The 19043-nt window shown below is 46.5% G+C and overlaps 1 protein-coding gene across 1 annotated transcript in view; it reads left to right on the top strand.

Moving 5' to 3' along the window:
- The window catches only part of pepd (peptidase D), a 158747-nt gene that overhangs the window by 128054 nt on the left and 11650 nt on the right, over positions 1-19043 (top strand). The gene's annotated exons all lie outside the window — the stretch shown is intronic.

Genomic DNA, 19043 nt, shown 5'->3' with positions numbered 1-19043 from the left:
TGGGAAAGCAAATCTTAGCAGGACTTATACACTTAATGGTAAGGTCCTAGGGAGTGTTGCTGAACAAAGAGACCTTGGAGTGCAGGTTCATAGCTCCTTGAAAGTGGAGTTGCAGGTAGATAAGATAGTGAAGAAGGCATTTGGTATGCTTTCCTTTCTTGGTCAGAGTACAGGAGTTAGGAGGTCATGTTGTGGCTGTATAGGACATTGATTAGGCCACTGTCGAAATATTGCATGCAATTCTGGTCTCCTTCCTATCAGAAAGATGTTGTGAAACTTGAAAGGGTTCAGAAAAGATTTACAAGGATGTTGCCAGGGTTGGAGGATTTGAACTACAGGGAGAGGTTGAATAGGCTTGGACTGTTTTCCCTGGAGTGTCGGAGGCTGAGGGGTGACCTTATAGAGGTTTACAAAATTATGAGGGGCATGGATAGAGTAAACAGACAAAGTCTCTTCCCTGGGGTGGGGGTGTCCAGAACTAGAGGGCATAGGTTTAGGGTGAGAGGGGAAAGATATAAAAGAGACCTAAAGGGGATCTTTTTCACGCAGAGGGTGGTACGTGTATGGAATGAGCTGCCAGAGGATGTGGTGGAGGCTGGTACAATTACAACATTTAAAAGGCATTTGGATGGGTATATGAATAGGAAGGATTGGAGGGATATGGGCCGGGTGCTGGCAGGTGGGACTAGATTGGGTTCTGATATCTGGTCGGCATGGACGGGTTGGACCCAAGGGTGTGTTTACGTGCTGTACATCTCTGACTCTATGACTGTATAACAAGGATTGATGCAGCTCCTGTTTAACAATGTCTGCAGCACCCTTCAGAACCTCAGGACATTCTCAAACACTCTACAATGACGTGCTTTGAAAGTCTAAATGTGGCTGTAATCTGGGAAACACAGTTGGCCACTTTGGTTTGGGATCATGTTGTTACCAATGATGAGACCAATAGCCAGAGATTCTATTTGGTGATGTTGGTTGAAGGATAAATATTCACCAGAACATTCCTGCTTCTCAAACTGTCTTGTAAGGCACTTTCACCTCCGCGTGAGAGGATGGAGTGGGCCTCAGTTTACTATCTCATGTGAAAGATGGTTTAAATTTACATAGTCTTATTCCATCTCAAACATCTCTTGCTCTACTCTCACACGCATACACAGAGACAGAGAGACACACAGGCTCACGCTGGCACAGTTAATGTAGTAACCCAGTGAGCTGTCGATTACCTGGCTGTGGTTTGCTGGTACTGGGTATTCACTGTATCAGGAAAAGACTAGTTGACTGATTGGGAGACCAAGTGACTTTCACTTACTGACTGAATGAGGAATAAAGCTGATCTCATTTATACATGTGCAGGCAGTTTTAAAAAATCTGTTTGTGCTAAACTGATAGATATCATCTGTGTTTAATAGGTATCAGGATGTGTTGTGTACAGAACCATGTGTGGCATCCGCAGCAGGCTCGAACTTGCACAGTTTATTTAAGGAGAAAGCTGTAGTTGCCACTTGTGACCTAGCAACTGCCTGCCATTTAGGCATTGACTGAGGGTCAGTCACTGGCACCAGCAAGATTGCTGCTGTTCCCACACAGAGCCATCGCGATGTACAGCACGGAAACACACCCTTCAGACCAACTCATCACTGCTGACCAGATACCCTAAATTAACGGTGGCTCAGTGGTTAGCACTGCTGCCTCGCAGCGCCAGGGTCCCAGGTTTGATTCCAGCCTCGGGCAACTGTCTGCGTGGAGTTTGCACATTCTGCGTGGGTTTCCTCCAGGTGTTCTGGTTTCCTCCCACATTCCAAAGATGTGCAGGTTAAGGTGAATTGTCCATGCTAAATTGTCCATAGTTGTTAGGTGCATTAGTCAGTGGGCGGGTGGGTTACACTTCGGAGGGTCGGTGTAGACTTGGGCAGAAGGGCCTGTTTCCACACTGTAGGGAATCTGATCATCTAATCTAGTCCCATTTGCCAGCATTTGGCCCATATCCCTCTAAACCCTTCCTCTTTCATATACCCATCCAGATGCCTTTTAAATGTTGCAATTGTACCAGCCTCAACCACTTCCTCTGGCAGCTCATTTCATACACTTATTACCCTCTGCATGAAAAAGTTGCCCCTGAGATCTCTTTTAAATTCTTCCCCTCTCACACTAAACCTTTGCCCTCTAGTTCTGGACTCCACCCCCCCCCCCCCACCCCTGGGAAAAGGCTTTGTTGGGTTCTTGGTGCCACACTCCTTCAAATGCAGCATTCCTCAGCTTCTGACGCTCCAGGGAAAACAGCCCCAGCTTGTTCAGCCTCTCCCTGTAGCTCAAATCCTCCAACTCTGGCAACATCCTTGTAAATCTTTTCTGAACCCTTTCAAGTTTCACAACTTCCTTCCGATAGCAGGGAGACCAGAATTGCATGCAATATTCCAATAATGACATAACCAATATCCTGTACAGCCGCAACATGACCTTCCAAACCTGGTACTCTATGCACTGACCAATGAAGGCAGGAATACCAAATGTAGCTTTCAATATCCTGTTTATTAGATTAGATTACTTACAGTATGGAAACAGACCCTTTGGCCCAACAATTCCACACTGACCCTCTGAAGAGCACCCAGACCCATTCCCCTACATTTACCCCTTCACCTAACACTACGGGCAATCTAGCATGGCCAATTCACCTAACCTGCACATTTTTTGGACTGTGGGAGGAAACCGGAGCACCCGGAGGAAACCCACGCAGACACAGGGAGAATGTGCAAACTCCACACAGACTGAGGTTGCCTGAGGCGGGAATTGAACCCGGGTCTCTGGCGCTGTGAGGCAGCAGTGCTAACCACTGTGCCACCATGCCGCCTAACTCCACTTATCTAGAACTCCACTTCCAAAGAGCTATGAGCCTGCACTCCAAGGTCTCTTTGCTCAGCAAGACTCCCCCAGGGTTACCATTAAGTGGATAAGTCCTGCTCTGATTTGCCTTTCCAAAATTGGTCATGGTGGGATTTGTGTCCTTCGCCCCAGATGTGGATCACCAGACCAAATACCAGTATGCCGCCTCCACCTCCAATCCCCTCTACCGTCCCTCCTCCTCCACACCCTCGCTGCCCCCCGCCATGAAGCCCACTGTATAGAATGGTAGAGGTGTCTTGCAAGCATGCTGGCACTGGCTCTCTGAAAGAGTGGTCCATAACTATAACAAATGTTTTACAGTTTATCCCAATCCTTGTGAAATGTTGCTGCTCAATCCAATTTCGCCTCCTTTTCAGGGAGCACATTGCAGATTTCAGGGTTAAAAGGGTTCTATTAAGCCTTTACGCCTGCTCTGCCGTTCAATTAAGGTCATGGCTGATCTGTGTTTGTTCCAAATTCCCCATCTCCATTTATCCTGATGATAACCTTCCCTCAGGCGACTGACTGTGTGGAGTTTGCACATTCTCCCCGTGTCTGCGTGGGTTTCCTCCGGGTGCTCCGGTTTCCTCCCACAGTCCAAAGATGTGCAGGTCAGGTGAATTGGCCATGCTAAATTGCCCATAGTGTTAGGTAAGGGGTAAATGTAGGGGTATGGGTGGGGTGCGCTTTGGCGGGGCGGTGTGGACTTGATGGGCCGAAGGGCCTGTTTCCACACTGTAAGTAATCTAATCTAATCTAATCTAATCTAACAGGAATCTATTTATTTCCACCCTATAAATATCCAATGGCCCTGCCTCTACCACCTTCCTAACTTACAGCATAAGGAAAGAATTCTCCTTCTCCCTGTTTTTTTTGATTCTCCTAATTCTCTGAACTCTTTGCCTTATGCCAAAGGAAACTGCTTCTCTTTAGTTGATGTATTGAAAAGCCTCAATTTTCATTCCCTTTATTCAATCTCCCCGTAACCACCCTGCTGTAAAGAGGAGAACCTGATTTGTTCAGAATCTTTCCGTGAGGAAAGAAACTAAAGCATTTCTCTACTACCACTTCCACTTCTACAACATTCCATCTTTTGAAGCTCTGCACATAGAGTGAATTATCTTTGGCTGTTGTTTTAAATCAGGGATGTTCAAAGTCAATTCTAACACAGCAATCAAAGAGATCTAATGAAAACTTATTTCACTCAGCAAATATTCGTCATCTGAAGTGCACTGCCTGAGAATGTGATAGAGACTGATTCAGACAAGATGGTTCTTTATCCAATGACTAGGGTTATGGGGTGAAGGCAGGAGAAGGGCACTAGGTGGAGATGCTGATTGGAGAGCCAGTGGACAGACAGTGGGCCGAATAACCACTTGCTTCACTGTAACAACTGCTTGATTTTGGAGTGGATTTGCCAATGACGGCACTCTCGCCTCAGAGCCAAGAGAGTTGAATCCTCACTGCAAAGATCTGAGCACACAGTCCAATCCGTGACACTGAGGAAGGGGTGCCTTGCAGATGAGATGTTAAACCATCTCTTTGTTCAGGTAGCTGTGAAAGCAAACCCCCATATGGCACAATCTGGAGGGAGAGCAAAGGAACTCCTCCTGGTGTCTTAGGCAGCATTTATCCCTCAGCATCACTGAAACAAATAGTTTTGTTTTTCGGATCTTACTGTGCATAAACTAGCTGTCATATTCCTTACATTCTAACCAGATAGCACTTGAGGTGGCATGAGATTGTAAAATATGTGATGCAAACGCATAAGTTATTTTCTTGCTTATTCTGGGTCGTTATATTTTTATTTTTATTGGATAAAATAGTTTTCTCCCCACTGTTTGAGTTCCATTTCCACTCCTGCTCCTTGCTCCCTGTGCCCCCCATCCTTTACACACAATACCACCACCCAGCGGTGGTCTGCTTGCATCATTGCCTGGTGAGTGGGACTTGACCTGACCCCTCTCGGCTCCACAGCTGGATTGTCTCTAACTTGACCAAGCCTCTGGTCATCTGCCCTAATTTCCCCTTCTGTGGCTCGGAGTCAAAAGTCTGTCTGGTCCTGTTCCTGTTACATCGGGAAATTTTAATGCATTCAATGCGTGAAGCTGTTGTCCTGTATCCTCAGTGAGGCCTGGAGTGGGGATGGCAGAGGCTATCATTCTGAATCAGGTTTAAAGTTGATGCTAACACCAATGGATTTGCATCAGAACAACATCATTCTCTTCTCCAAGTGTCCTCTGGGGAAAAGGAAGGAATCTGTGTTGGAAACTTTGTCTTGTTTATAAATATTTTTCCTGTTCCAGCGCAGAGATATGATTGAATACCTCCTGCTCATGAGTTCTCCACTCGAAGTTGTTTGGGGATTGTCTGTACTGGCCAGGAGAGAGAGAGGGCCTCTGTATAAACATGCACATGCCTTGACCAGCTCTGGTCTCGGCTACATCTGCTGTTGAACAGTTTCTGGGAATCTTGCTTCACGGAGCTGCTAACATTTCTGAGTGTTCTCCCCTAAACCCAGTCTAGTTCTTTGGGCTCTGACCCCTCCCCAGTATCCGAGGAGCAGGACGGTCGACACAAGTTATTTTCAGGTTCCTCGGATGCTGCCTGACCTGCTGTGCTTTGTCAGCACCATTCTAATTTAGATTCTGATCTCCAGCATCTGCAGACCTCACTTTTACCCCTCCCCAGTATCTTACCCAAGGAGATACAGAATGGAGGAGGCCATTCAGCTCAATATGGTCATGGCTGATCGATAATCACAGTCCCCTGTTCCTGCTTTCTCCCCATATCTTTTGTTCCCTTTAGTCCGAAGAGCTGGATTTAACTCTTCCTTGAAGACATTAACTGTTCTGCCCTCCGCTGCTTTCTGTGGTAGAGAATTCTGCAGGCTCACCATCCTCTGGGTGAAGGCATTTCTCCCTAGCTCAGTCCTAAATGGGCTACCCATATCCTGACGCTGAGAGCCCTGGTCGTTGGGAGCATCCTGCCTGCGTTCACCCTGTCTAGTCCTGTTTGGAAAAGGTCACTCTTCCCAAGGAGTCTCACTCACACGGATTTCTCATTATGCAGTGTCCAGTCTAGGATGGCCTGTTCTCTAGTTGGTTCATTGGTGTATTGATCCAGTAACCATCCCATGTACACTGCATATGGTATTGTTACTGACTTGATTTACTTAATATCTGTGTAACTGCCATTTTCCTGCACGCTTCACCAGCTGAGAGACAGGGGACCCTAGCTGATTCTCCTTCATAGAAGCGTACATTGTTCTGTCCTTGTCCCTGAGGAACTTTTGGCTCCGGGTTGAGCCAGCAAGCTATGGCAACATTGGTTAACAATCCTGAATTGGCAGGCAGCTGTGAGCAGTGCAGATGCATCAGATCCTGTCAAAGACAGACTTCTCGTCGGCTAGCTATCTGAAGTGCGAGGGCACTGTGATGCAGTATTGTATACTGTAGCTGTCACTGAGATATAATCACTCTATAAATTGGTACTTGGAGCTGAACTGTTTGTGTGTCTGTGTGCATGAGTGTGTCATGTGAAACAGAATTTGAGTTTCTACTGGCTCAGGCTGCTGCTTCACAGTGATTGCTCGACCAGACAGACTTTAAACATCAAACCTTGTCAACAGCACGGCACGTCCCCAACCACTGACTGACTTGTGCTTTCATTACATTTTAAACCACAAGGCTGTTTGCTTCAGAAGATATAAATTAATAATAAATATGTTCCAGATCCGAGAAACACAAGATAACTCGTCTTTCCTTCCTACTAAACTTTGATATGTGAATATGTGGGCTGAGAGACTAGTAAAAGAACATCCAGGATTCACATGTTTTCTCACACCCTTCCCCCACTCTCTGTCACCTTGTGTACTGAGGTTCAAAGGTTGAAGGCTTGAGCACGTATGAAATGGGAGCTGACTCAGCTGTTTGCATCTTCGAGTCTGTTTGGTGTTCAATAAGCTCACGTTTAATCTCCTCCTGGATCCCGCTGTATCTAACATATCCCAATTTGTGACGATCCATTGATTTCAATCCTAAATCTATTCTTCAACAGAGCATCCAAAACTCCCTGCGGTAGAAAATTAAAGATTCTCCACCCTGAGTGAAGACCTTCCTCCTCATCTCAGTCTGAAATTGTCAGTTCCTTATCCTGTGACTGTAATCCCTTAGCTCAGTGTAACCATGGTCCTTTTTAGGAAAGGAAGAGCTGGCTGAAGGGGCCAAGAAACGTAATCCTGCATCTTGTTCGTACATTCATAATTTGAGACAGTGTAACCAGCAAAACAGGCTCTCAGCAGTCACCCTGTAAATCTCCGAGCCTTCTATGTTTCACTTAAATCTCTTCTCAATCTTCTAAACTCCAGAGAACATAGACCTCTTCTAGTTAGCTGACAGCCCCTTCGTCCCAGTGATTAATACAGCAGCTTTCATTGTTCCCTGCTACTCTCACACGTTCTCTTTGTCTCCTGCACATGTACTCATACTCTCACTCTCAATTCCCCCAAGGCAAGTAGATAGACTATGTAATATACACACAATCAGTGACCTGGATGAGAGTGTAGAAGGATGGGTTAGCAAATTTGCGAATGACACTAAGGTCAGTAGAGTTGTGGACAGTGCCAAAGGATGTTACAGGTTACAGTGAGACATAGATAATTTGCAGAGCAGGGCTGAGAGGTGGCAAATTGAGTTTCATGCGGAAAAGTGTGAGGTGATTCACACTAAGCTCCACAATAAGCTCGAGATGCCCCATATCCTTTGTAACTTTGGTTAACAAAATATTTTCCAGTCTCCAATTTAAAATGTACACTTGATCAGGCATCAGTTACCTTTTGTATCTGAAAGCCCTGAGCTTCTGCCATCTGTTGTGAAGTGGTCTCTAATTTCACCCTTGAATTGTTTAACTTTTAGATAATGCCTCCATTAGCCCAAGGATCCAAAGTCACCAAAAATAGTTTCTTTCTATCCATCTTAATGTCCACTTTATGATCTTAAGTTTGATCATGCCATGTCTGTTTCTTTCCACACTCCTATTCCCAATGATATAGTCTTGGTATATTCTTTGTACTGTACTGTAAAGGCAGACACAAGTCTTTCTCATTTCCTTATTCCCCATGATAAAGTCTCTTGCCTCAGTCTGTGTTTACTTTTGTTCATCTCTTCCCTTCTGCTTGTAAACATATACAGTCTGTTTTCCTATTTCTTGCAGCATGATCCAAGTTGATATCTGCGGCACATTGAGATGTGCAGCAGAGATTCCACCTGCCCTGCTCTGACTGAGGTGAACATTAAAAGACTCTGCAGCATCAACAATCAGCATGTCCTCCTGTCCCTTGCATCAATACCGACTTCTAACAAAAAACTGCTTGTGGGATCTTAAAAGAAAAACATCATTCTTGGCATGTGGTTATCATTGAGAAGGCTGTCATTTGTTATTCTACTATAGCTGTGAGAATTAGAACAAAGAACATTCCAGCTCAGTACAGGCCCTTCGGCCCTCAATGGTTCCACAGGTCAGTACAACAATCTGAAGCCCATCTAACCTACACTACTCCAATCTCATCCATATGTCTATCCAATGACCATTTAAATGCCCTTAAAGTTGGCGAGTCTACGATTTTACAGGCAGGCCATCCCACGCCCCTGCTACTCTGTGTAAGGAAACTACCTCTGACATCTGTCCTATATCTACCACCCCTAAATTTAAAGCTATTTCCCCTCATACTCGCCATCACCATCTGAGGAACAAGGTTCTAACCCTCTAATTATCTTTTATGGTTCAATTAAGTCATCTCTCAAACTTCTCTGTAGCAAAAACAGCCTCAGGTCCCTCAGCCTTTCATCATAGGGCCTTCCCTCCAGACCAGGCAACATCCTTGTTAATCTCCTCTGAACCTTTTCCAAAGCTTCCACATCCTTCCTATAATGCGGTGACCAGAACTGTACACAATACTCCAAGTGCGGCTGCACCAGAGTTTTGTATAGCTGTAACATGATCTCATGGTTCCGAAGCTCAATCCCTCTACCAATAAAAGCTGACATACCGTACACCTTCTTAACAACCCTATCAACCTGGGTGGCAACTTTCAGGGATCTATGTACATGGACACTGAGATCTCTCTGCTCATCTACACTACCAAGAATCTTACCATTAGCCCAGTACTCTGCATTCTGGTTACTCTGACCAAAGTGAATCACCTCACACTTTTCCACATTAAGCTTCATTTGCCACCTTTCAGCCCAACTCTGCAGCTTATCTATGTCCTTCTGCAACCTGCAACATCCTTCCGCACTATCCACAACTCCACTGACCTTCATATCATCCCAAATTTACTAACCCATCCTTTAATGGCCTCAGCCGGGTCATTTATAAAAATAACAAACAGCAGTGAACCCAAAACAGATCCTTGCAGTACACCATTAGTAACTGAACTCCAGGATGAACATTTCCCGTCAGACACCACCCTCTTTCAGCTAGTCAAACCACTAAATCACCCTCAATCCCATGCTTGTGTATTTTGTGCAGTAGCCTACCATAGGGAACCTGACTGGGCACAGTTCGGAGCTAGGTGTTTTGTTGTGGGTCTGAAGTCATCTATAGGCCCATCTGAGTAAGAATGGTAGGTTTCTCGCCCCTAAAGGATCTTAGTGAAGCTGCTAACTTTATTCTAGCAGCTTGTTAACTGGTGGAAATGATTTTGATAGTTTTAAACAGGATTGAAATTGCCAGACTGCAATGGTAGGAAATTAATTTATGCTGTCTGGATTACTAGTGTCCTAATAAGAATCGCAACAACACTGTGCCCTGAAACCACGCTTTGTGCAAGTTGGTCACTTAGAAAACAGCACTTTAGATGAATTGCTGTCTGCGCAATGAGATGCCAATGAGACCAAAACAGGAATGCTTCCTGCCACTGCACTGGCTGGGGACTTCTGACCTACTAACATCTGCATGCACCTGAAGCAATCAGCTGGTGCTGACACCACACTGCCAGCTCTGAGGAAGGGTCACTACCCGAAACGTTAACTCTGATTTCTCTCCACAGATGCCGCCAAGCCTGCTGAGCTGTTCCAGCACTTGGTTTTTATTTCTGATTTACAGCATCCATAGCTCTTTTGATTTTTATATGGGATGCCTGCCTTGATCAGCCAGGGCTTAGAATTTCTGAGCAAGGAAGTTGTATTACAACCTATAAGCATTGGTCCGGTCACAGGTGGAATACTGTGTCCACTTCTGGTCATCAGACTATTGGAAGGATGTGGTTGCACTGGAGAGGGAGCAGAGGAGATTCACCAGAGTGTTGCCGAGAATGAATCATCTCTGTTATGAGGAGAGTTTGGGTTTAATTTCCTTGGAGCTGAGGAGGCTGGAGGAGGGGGAGGGGAGCGCAGGGATCTGTTTGAGGGATACAACATTATGAGAGGCATAAATCTCTTCCACATGACAGATGTGTCTAAGACTGGAGGGTATAAGTTTTAAGGTGAGTAGCAAGTGGTTTAGAGGAAATTTGAGAAAGAGTTTTATCACCTGGAGGGTGTTAGAAATTTGAAATGTGCTGCCTGAGAAGAGATGGAGGCCAGTGCATTTTCAACATTTAAGAAACATTTGGATGGGCACTTAGCATGCCAGGGCGCAGTAGGCTATGGGCCAAGTGCAGGTAAATGGAATTAATGTACCTTGGTGGTTGTTGGTTAGAATGGACATGATGGGCTGAAGGGCCAGGTCCTGTGCAATGTCACTCTGACTGACCGTAACTAGGGACAGGTAATAAATGCTGGCCCAGCCAGTGATGCCCACATCCTAAGAATGAACAAAAAAGCTAAAGGATCCTCAGCTTTACAGAGAATACGAAGACTTGCCATCAACTGGAATCATGTGTCCAGCTCCTGCTGTTACACTTTCTGAAGGTTTTGAAAGCATTCGAGAGGATGTAGGAAAGATTGACAAGACTCTCACTTATCTCTCCACCCTTCAGGCTCTCTGCCTTTATTCCTGATGAAGGGCTTTTTGCCCGAAACGTCGATTTTACTGCGCCTCGGATGCTGCCTGAACTGCTGTGCTCTTCCAGCACCACTAATCCAGAAGAATGGTTCAGGGTTGAGAGACTTCAGTATTCAGAATGGATTGACAAAACTGCACTGTTTTTTCCTTGTGGAAGGTTGAGAGAAGATTTGGTAAAGGTGTTTAACAATGGTTCTGAACAGAGTAGATGGGAGTAGCTGCTCACAGTTGGGAAAGGTTTCAGAACCAGAGGGACACTGGTCTCAGTGGTGGACAAGAGAAACACCATCAACATGATTGAAAGCTTTTTTTAATGTGGTTAGGACCTGGAGTGCATTCACCAGTGAGGTGGAGGCAGTAGGAACGAGGTGAGTAAGTAAGACTAAGTGAGCTTCCCTCGCAGAGAGTCAGCAGAAACGTGACTTGCTGAGTGGCCTCTTCCTGTGGTTCTAATGTTACTGTGCTGGCAGTGCAGCCTCCTCAATGCTATATGTCCCAGAGAGCCACCTGGAATGGTGAGCCTAAGAGACAGAGGGTACAAAAAGATGGAAGTAGTGCCTACCTTTACAGAGCATTGGTTTGATGTCATCCAAAGGAATGTATCCCATTCTGGGCGCCATGTTTTAGGAAGGACTTGAGCATATTGAAGGAGATGAAATCTGTTTGTTGTGTTATCCAGAAACCTCCCATATAGTGTTGACTATTCCTGACCCACCGAGATGAGAAATGTTGAGTGTTCCACACAACACCAGAGTCAGTCATTTTTACCTTTACCTTTTGGTATTCACCCTCAGGTGATAAGATAAAATTATACAATGTATGAAGATATTGAGAGAATGACAGCAGCTTGGGCCTTGAATAGTGATAGACTGGAGAGTGTTCTCATACCGAACAGTCATCCTCGAACTGTTTCATCACATTCCTCCTCCTGAGGGATTTGGAAGCAAAAAACAGAAGTTGCTGGAAAAGCTCAGCAGGTCAGAAAGCATCTGTGGAGAGAAATCAGAGTTAACGTCTCTGGTTGAGTGACCCTTCCTCAGAGCTCAGGATCTGGGAAGGTGGTGGTTTCTGTGCAGGAAATAGGGTGGGGGAGGGAGTGTAGAGTAGGTGGGCATAGAGCCCAAAGAGACAGACAGTGGAGTGGATAACGATCAGCCTGGGAGAATGAATAGCTATGAATGGCCAATTAGTGACTAATGATGGGTAACAGCAGACCATATGATAACAAGGTGTGTGGGGGCTGGAGTAAGGGCATGGAATTTCGGAAGATGGATTGCTGATTTGATCCTCCACTCAATATGAGGTTTCTCATTTCGTTATGTGGATAATTCCAGAGACGAAAATATGTTGCTGGAAAAGCGCAGCAGGTCAGGCAGCATCCAAGGAGCAGGAGAATCGATGTTTCGGGCATGAGCACTTCTTCAGGCTTATGCCCGAAACATCGATTCTCCTGCTCCTTGGATGCTGCCTGACCTGCTGTGCTTTTCCAGCAACACATTTTCAGCTCTGATCTCCAGCATCTGCAGTCCTCACTTTCTCATAATTCCAGAGACGTTCAGTTTTTATCAATGTGTTAGGTTAGGATATGGCATTCTCTGCCACTGACTTGTTGGAATGCAACAACAACTTGCATTTGTACAGCACTTTTAGTAAAAAGCATCTCACCTAGGGGCTGCATATTCTACTAAAAGGTTTCAGTAGTTGAGTAAGAGTCTTATATAGAGAAAGCAAGACAGTGAGTAGATAGGAGAAAGTGAGGACTGCAGATGCTGGAGATCAAAGTCAAAAAGTGTGGTGTTTGAAAAGCACAGCCAGTCAGGCAGCATCCAAGGAGCAGGAGAGTCAACATTTCACACACAAACCCTTCATCAGGAATGATAAAATGTGGAGCTGGAAGATCACAGCAGCTCAGACCGTATTGGATGAGCAGGGAAGTCGACATTTTGGGTCAGTCCTGATGAAGGGCCCTGACTTGAAACGTTGACTTTCCTGCTCCTCCAATGCTGCCTGACCTGCTGTGCTTTTCCAGTTCCACATCTTATCAACTCTGACTTCCAGCATCTGCAGTCCTCATTATCACCGAGTAGATAGTTAAAAATCGCACAACACCAGGTTATAGTCCAACAGGTTTAATTGGAAGCACTAGCTTCCGGAGCGACGCTCCTTCATCAGGTGGTTGTGGAGGACACGATTGTAAGACACAGAATTTATAGCAGAAGTTTATAGTGTGATGTAACTGAAATCATACATTGAAAAATACCTTGATTGTTTGTTAAGTCTCCCAATTGTTAGAATAACCATGATAGTTTCACTTCTTTCATAAATAAATCACAAAACTTTGTTTTAAAAGTTACATCCTCAGGTTAGCTGTAACAATTGGTGTCAGTCCAGATAAGATGTTGAAGGTGTTAGCCCCTGTGTTCCCTGTCTGTGCCATAATGTTTAGGCTGATTCTAATCTAAAATCTGAGTTCGATAGATAGATAACTTATTGTAGAATTAAGAGTCTTACATGGATACATGCAGTTTTTGAGCAAAGTACAATGTAACTCTGCAAGTACAAATTCACCCCACGGGTGTGTGTGTGTGTCTGGGGTGGGGGGGTTGTGAGTGTCTGTGAGAGAGAGTGTATATGCATATGTGTGTGTGTGAATGTAAAGGGGTCTAAGTCTGTGAGAGGTGCATGCTTGTGTGTGTGTGTGTATATATATATAGTGCAATGGTGGTCATCTGTAGTGTGACATGAACCCAAGTTCCCGGTTGAGGCCCTCCCTATGGGTACCAAACTTAGCTATCAGCCTCTGCTCAGCCACTTTTCTCTGCTGCCTGTCCCGAAGTCCACCTTGGAGGATGGTCACCCGAAGGTCCGAGGCTGAGTGTCCTGGACCACTGAAGTGTTCCCCAACTGGGAGGGAACCCTCCTGATTTTGTGCGGTGCCCATTCACCCGTTGTCGTAGCCTTTGCTCAGTTTCCCCAATGTACCATGCCTCCGGGCATCCTTGCCTGCAGCGTATGAGATAGATAACGTTGGCTGAGTCACAAGTACCTGCCACATACATGGTGGGAGGTGTCCCCACGTGTAATGGTGGTATCTATGTCCACACTCTGACACGTCTTGCAGTGCCTCCCGTAATAGACTCAGTGAGTTTAAAGAGCTAACAAACCCAACAAGGTGCGCTGCCTTCCGTGCTGTAGTTTGCCTGTGCTACCTGAGAGTTTTGAATAATCATGGAGGTTTGTAACTCAGGGACTGCCTTGCTCCTGTCATCACAGGCTGTGTGATTTGGTTCCAACGTTTACAGGAGTTGACACAGCCATTTACATTACCAGGCTGCTTTTGAGGTGAACCATTAGATGTTAAAATTTTGAGGACTGCAAGACTGTTTCTGTGTCTCTGTTAAAGCAAAGCCACTGCTTATTACTGCAGTGCTCCAAATTAAACATTCCTTTCACGGTTTCCTGGTGTAATTTTCTCCAGATCTATACCTGCCCCTCCTAAATCTCCCATTTCCTCCATCTTCCCACAGTGGAGCCAGCAATGGCAGCTACACCTTCAGTGGGTCTTGCTAGGCTATAAGCTAGCCTGGCCTTCTGGATTACCTGTCCAGGGACATCACTAGCAGATTTCTTCACTATGCCCGAGTCTGTTTGTAGACTCATTGATGGAGATTGATTGATTGATCAACGTAATAATCAAAACCTTCATTATCATTGCCTCGTGACTGGCAAGAAGGTGGAAAAGAAACCCAGTGGTGTTTTTCCCATCGAGTGATTGCTATACTCCAATGAGATGAAGGATAGAAGATGGAAATGGGTGGCGGGGATGGAGGCTGGGTAGGAGGCTAGGCTGAGGAGGAAGGGATTGGAAGTAGGAAGGGGAATGTCTCCGTTTGTGTTGTACTCGTGGACTGGGTGCTGTCAATGAGAAAATGTACAGTCTCTGAAACCAGACCCAGGCATGATCTGGCCCATTGCTGTTCAGAGCTGCAGTGTCGTCAGCGTTTGGCTAACTCCGGTTTAAACCAGGAGTAAACCTTGCATCACTCTGCAACCCAAGCTTTGTTCTCACTCTACTCCTTACCAGTTCCATACAAAGGTGGTCACGAAATTCTCACTTTACTCTCTCACCTCAGGTCCCTGCAAACATCCAAGTGACCATCATCACCAGCTCACTTTGTATAAACATTTCAGCAAGTATCTGGGCATTATTAGCACCCTCATTATCCTGAGATGATGGTTGGGTTATTTTGCCTTTGAGGATGTTTTATCGTAAGGTGAATCGTGGACAGGCTCGGCTCCAGAAATGAATAATATATTTTACAAGTAAATTGTTAATTAACTAATTGATAACTCTGCAGTATAAAGACTTGGCCATGAGTGACCATGAAAGCAACTATTGATTTAAAAAAAAAGCTCCATTTGGTTCACTAATGTCATTCCAGGAAGGAAATCTGCCATCCTTCCCTGGTCTGGCCTACATGTGACTCCAGACCCACAGCAGTGTGGTTGACTCTTCCCTGCCCTCTGAGATGGCTGAGTAAACCCCTTAGTTCAAGAGTAATTAGGAAAGGGCAACAAGTGCTTCTCAGAGACACCAGCATGTCCTGGAAAGAATGGGAAACAAAGGAGCTTGTTCCTCCCAAATATGTCAACACCTCCCCCACCTCAAATTACTTTCAGATTTACAATATTTTTCCAGAAAGATTTGCATTTGAATTAATCTCTTTTCACTCGAAAGAATGTTCCAGCAAATTCACTGGTAATTTATTGTTTTTCCCTGTCTCCACCCTCTATGTATTACCCTTCCGTTCCAACCTCACTTCATCTTGCTCCAGCACTACCCCTGTCCTTCCATCTCCCCCTTTCCCGACCGTCTGAGCTCTCTTGTACCTGCCCTTCCCATTCTGTCCACCTGCCCACACCCTTTCCTTCCTACGCTGCCCCACCCTGTCTCTCCTCACTGCTGTAATATTGCCTTTTGGTTTAAGCCAGTGAACTCCACTAGCAGGCCCAGCTGTTAGTTTGGCAGTAATTTCCTGGCAGTCCAGTGCCACTGTACTCCGATCTGCCAAGTGTCAAGGACAGATTGCTAGCCCACCACACACAGCACACATGCTTACTTGGCAGAAAGTCTACGACCTTTATGTATCTAACCCTTAGCTGGGGAATCTGCCAGTTATAGTTTAACCATTACCCACCAATAAACTGCGGACAAGGTCAGATGGCCATCTATCCAGTCAGCAGAGTGGCCGATAAAACTGGTTACTGTGTAACTGAAATACAGTACTTATCATTCTCCAGCAGAGTCAACCACAGTCACCACATTAAATCCAGCCAGACAACGAGAGAGAGAGAGATTGGGCTTTTAAAAATCTGTATCTGCTGCAGTGCTCTGCCTTCTGTATCTCCTGACACTGGGATCTCTGAAGTAGATAGTGTTTACTGGCAAAGGTGAGGCAAGGTAAATGCGGCCAAGTCAATAATCCTCGCAGTCCTTCCTGAAAACCACTGCTGCAGTGGGTCTGTTCAGGAAAGTTAACTACCAGAGATGTCACTTAGATATAGTGCTGCCACACATGGGCCTGTCAAACTCGACTGCAGGCTGGAGCTCAAATTCAAGAATTTGAAGAATTCAGATCATGGAATAAACTACGTGGATTACAAGTACATCAAAACAAAATAAATTACATTGATGTGGTACCTTTCATGACCTCAGGACATTGTAAGCCCTTCATGACCAAATGAGCACTCTAGTGTAATCTTTGTGAAAAATGACCAGATAATCTGTTAATCATGCTAGTTCAGGATTGAGTGTTGGACAGATGCACGAGCAAAATCCCTTTTCAAAATAGAGCCATGCTGTCTTTTCTGTCCGTTTAAAAAAATCAAATGTGGTTAATTCTCCATTTGAAATACAGCACCTCCAATATTATGGCACTCCCTCAGCACTGACCCTCCGACAATGCGGCTTTCCCTCGTTACTGACCCTCTGACAGTGCGGCACTCCCTCGTTACTGACCCTCCGACAGTGCGGCACACCCTCATTACTGACCCTCTGACAGTGCGGCACTCCTTTGTTACTGACCCTCTGACATTGCGACACTCCCTCGTTACTGACCCTCTGACAGTGCGGCACTCCCTCATTACTGACCCTCTGACAGTGCGGCACTCCCTCGTTACTGACCCTCTGACAGTGTGGCACTCCCTCGTTACTGACCCTCCGACAGTGCGGCACTCCCTCGTTACTGACCCTCCGACAGTGCGGCACTCCCTCGTTACTGACCCTCTGACATTGCGACACTCCCTCGTTACTGACCCTCTGACAGTGCGGCACTCCCTCGTTACTTACCCTCTGACAGTGCGGCACTCCCTCGTTACTGACCCTCTGACAGTGCGGCACTCCCTCGTTACTGACCCTCTGACAGTGTGGCACACCCTCGTTACTGACCCTCTGACAGTGCGGCACTCCCTCGGCACTGACCCTCTGACAGTGCGACACTCCCTCGGCACTGACCCTCCAACAGTATGGCATTCCCTCAGCACTGATCCTCCGACTGTGCGGCACACTCTCAGCACTGACCCTCCCTCAGTGTGGCACTCTGACAGTGTGGTGCTCCCTCAGCACTGACCCTCCCTCAGTGTGGTGCTCCCTCAGCACTCCCTCAGCACTGACCCTCCCTCAGTGTGGTGCTCCCTCAGCACTGACCCTCCCTCAGTGCGGCACTCTGACATTGTGGTGCTCCCTCAGCACTGACCCTCCCTCAGTGTGGTGCTTTCTCAGCACTGACCCTCCCTCAGCACTGACCCTCCCTCAGTGTGGTGCTCCCTCAGCACTGACCCTCCCTCAGTGCGGCACTCTGACATTGTGGTGCTCCCTCAGCACTGACCCTCCCTCAGTGTGCTGCTCCCTCAGCACTGACCCGCCCTCAGTGTGGTACTCCCTCAGCACTGACCCTCCCTCAGTGTGGTACTCCCTCAGCACTGACCCTCCCTCAGTGTGGTGCTCCCTCAGCACTGATCCTCCCTCAGTGTGGTACTCGCTCAGCACTGTCCCTCCCTCAGTGTGGTGCTCCCTCAGCACTGTCCCTCCCTCAGTGTGGTGCTCCCTCAGCACTGACCCTCTGACAGTTTGGCGCTCCCTCAGCACTGACCCTCTGACAGTTTGGCGCTCCTTCCATGCTGGCTCTTTGTGTGGCACGTCCTTTATGTTATATTGTATTCAGACAGGTTTTGATGCTAAGGATGACCTTATTTTTACTTGCTAAGGAGACGTGGATGTCACTGTCTGGGCCCAGCATTTATTACCCATCCCTAGTTGCCCTTGAGAAGGTGGACATGAGCTGCCTTTTTGAACCGCTACCGTCAATGTGCTGTAGGTAGACCCACAATGTCCCTTAGGGAGGGAATTCAAGGATTCGGACCCAGTGACACTGAAGGAATGGCGATATATTTCCAAGGCAGGATGGTAAGTGGCTTGGAGGGAGAACTTGCAGGGGGTGGTGTTCCCATATATCTGCTGCCCTTGTCCTTTGAGATGAAAGTGGTCATGGGTTTGGAAGGTGCTGTCTGAGGATCTTTGGTGAATTTCTGCAGTGCATCTTGTGGAAGGTACACACTGCTGCTGCTGAGCTCTGGTTGTGGGTGTGGGTGTTGAATGCTTTGGTTGTTTCCAATCAGGGGCTTCTTTGTCCTGGGCTGAGGTTGGAACTGCACTCACCTCAGTAAGTGGGGAGTATTCCATTATCCAGGGGGGTAGAAATTCAGGGATAGTGATGTTCTTGAGTGTCAGCACATGCTGGTTAGATTGGCTCTCATTGGCGATGGTCATTACCTGCCATTTGTGTGGGTGTGTGTTACTTGCCAGTTGTCAGCCCAAGCCTGGATATTGTGTAGATCTCAGTGCATTTGGTCACAGACTACTTCAGGGACTGAGAAGTCGCAAACGGTGCTGAACCTTGCTCAGTCAGAGTCAAAGACACTTCAAGGCGATTTGTCGAGGCTCAGTGAGTGACAAAGATTTGGGAGATGGAATACAATGTGGTGAAATGTGAGGTTACACACTTTGTATGGGGGAGTGGGGTGAGGGAGGGGTATGGGGGAGTGGGGTGAGGGAGGGATATGGGGGAGTGGGGTGAGGGAGGGGTATGGGGGAG

Source organism: Chiloscyllium plagiosum, chromosome 17 (genome assembly GCF_004010195.1).
Source record: "Chiloscyllium plagiosum isolate BGI_BamShark_2017 chromosome 17, ASM401019v2, whole genome shotgun sequence".
In the NCBI taxonomy this organism is placed as follows: Eukaryota; Metazoa; Chordata; class Chondrichthyes; order Orectolobiformes; family Hemiscylliidae; genus Chiloscyllium; species Chiloscyllium plagiosum.
The sequence above is the reverse complement of the archived record's forward strand: the minus strand, read 5'-3'. Positions and strand labels throughout refer to the sequence as shown.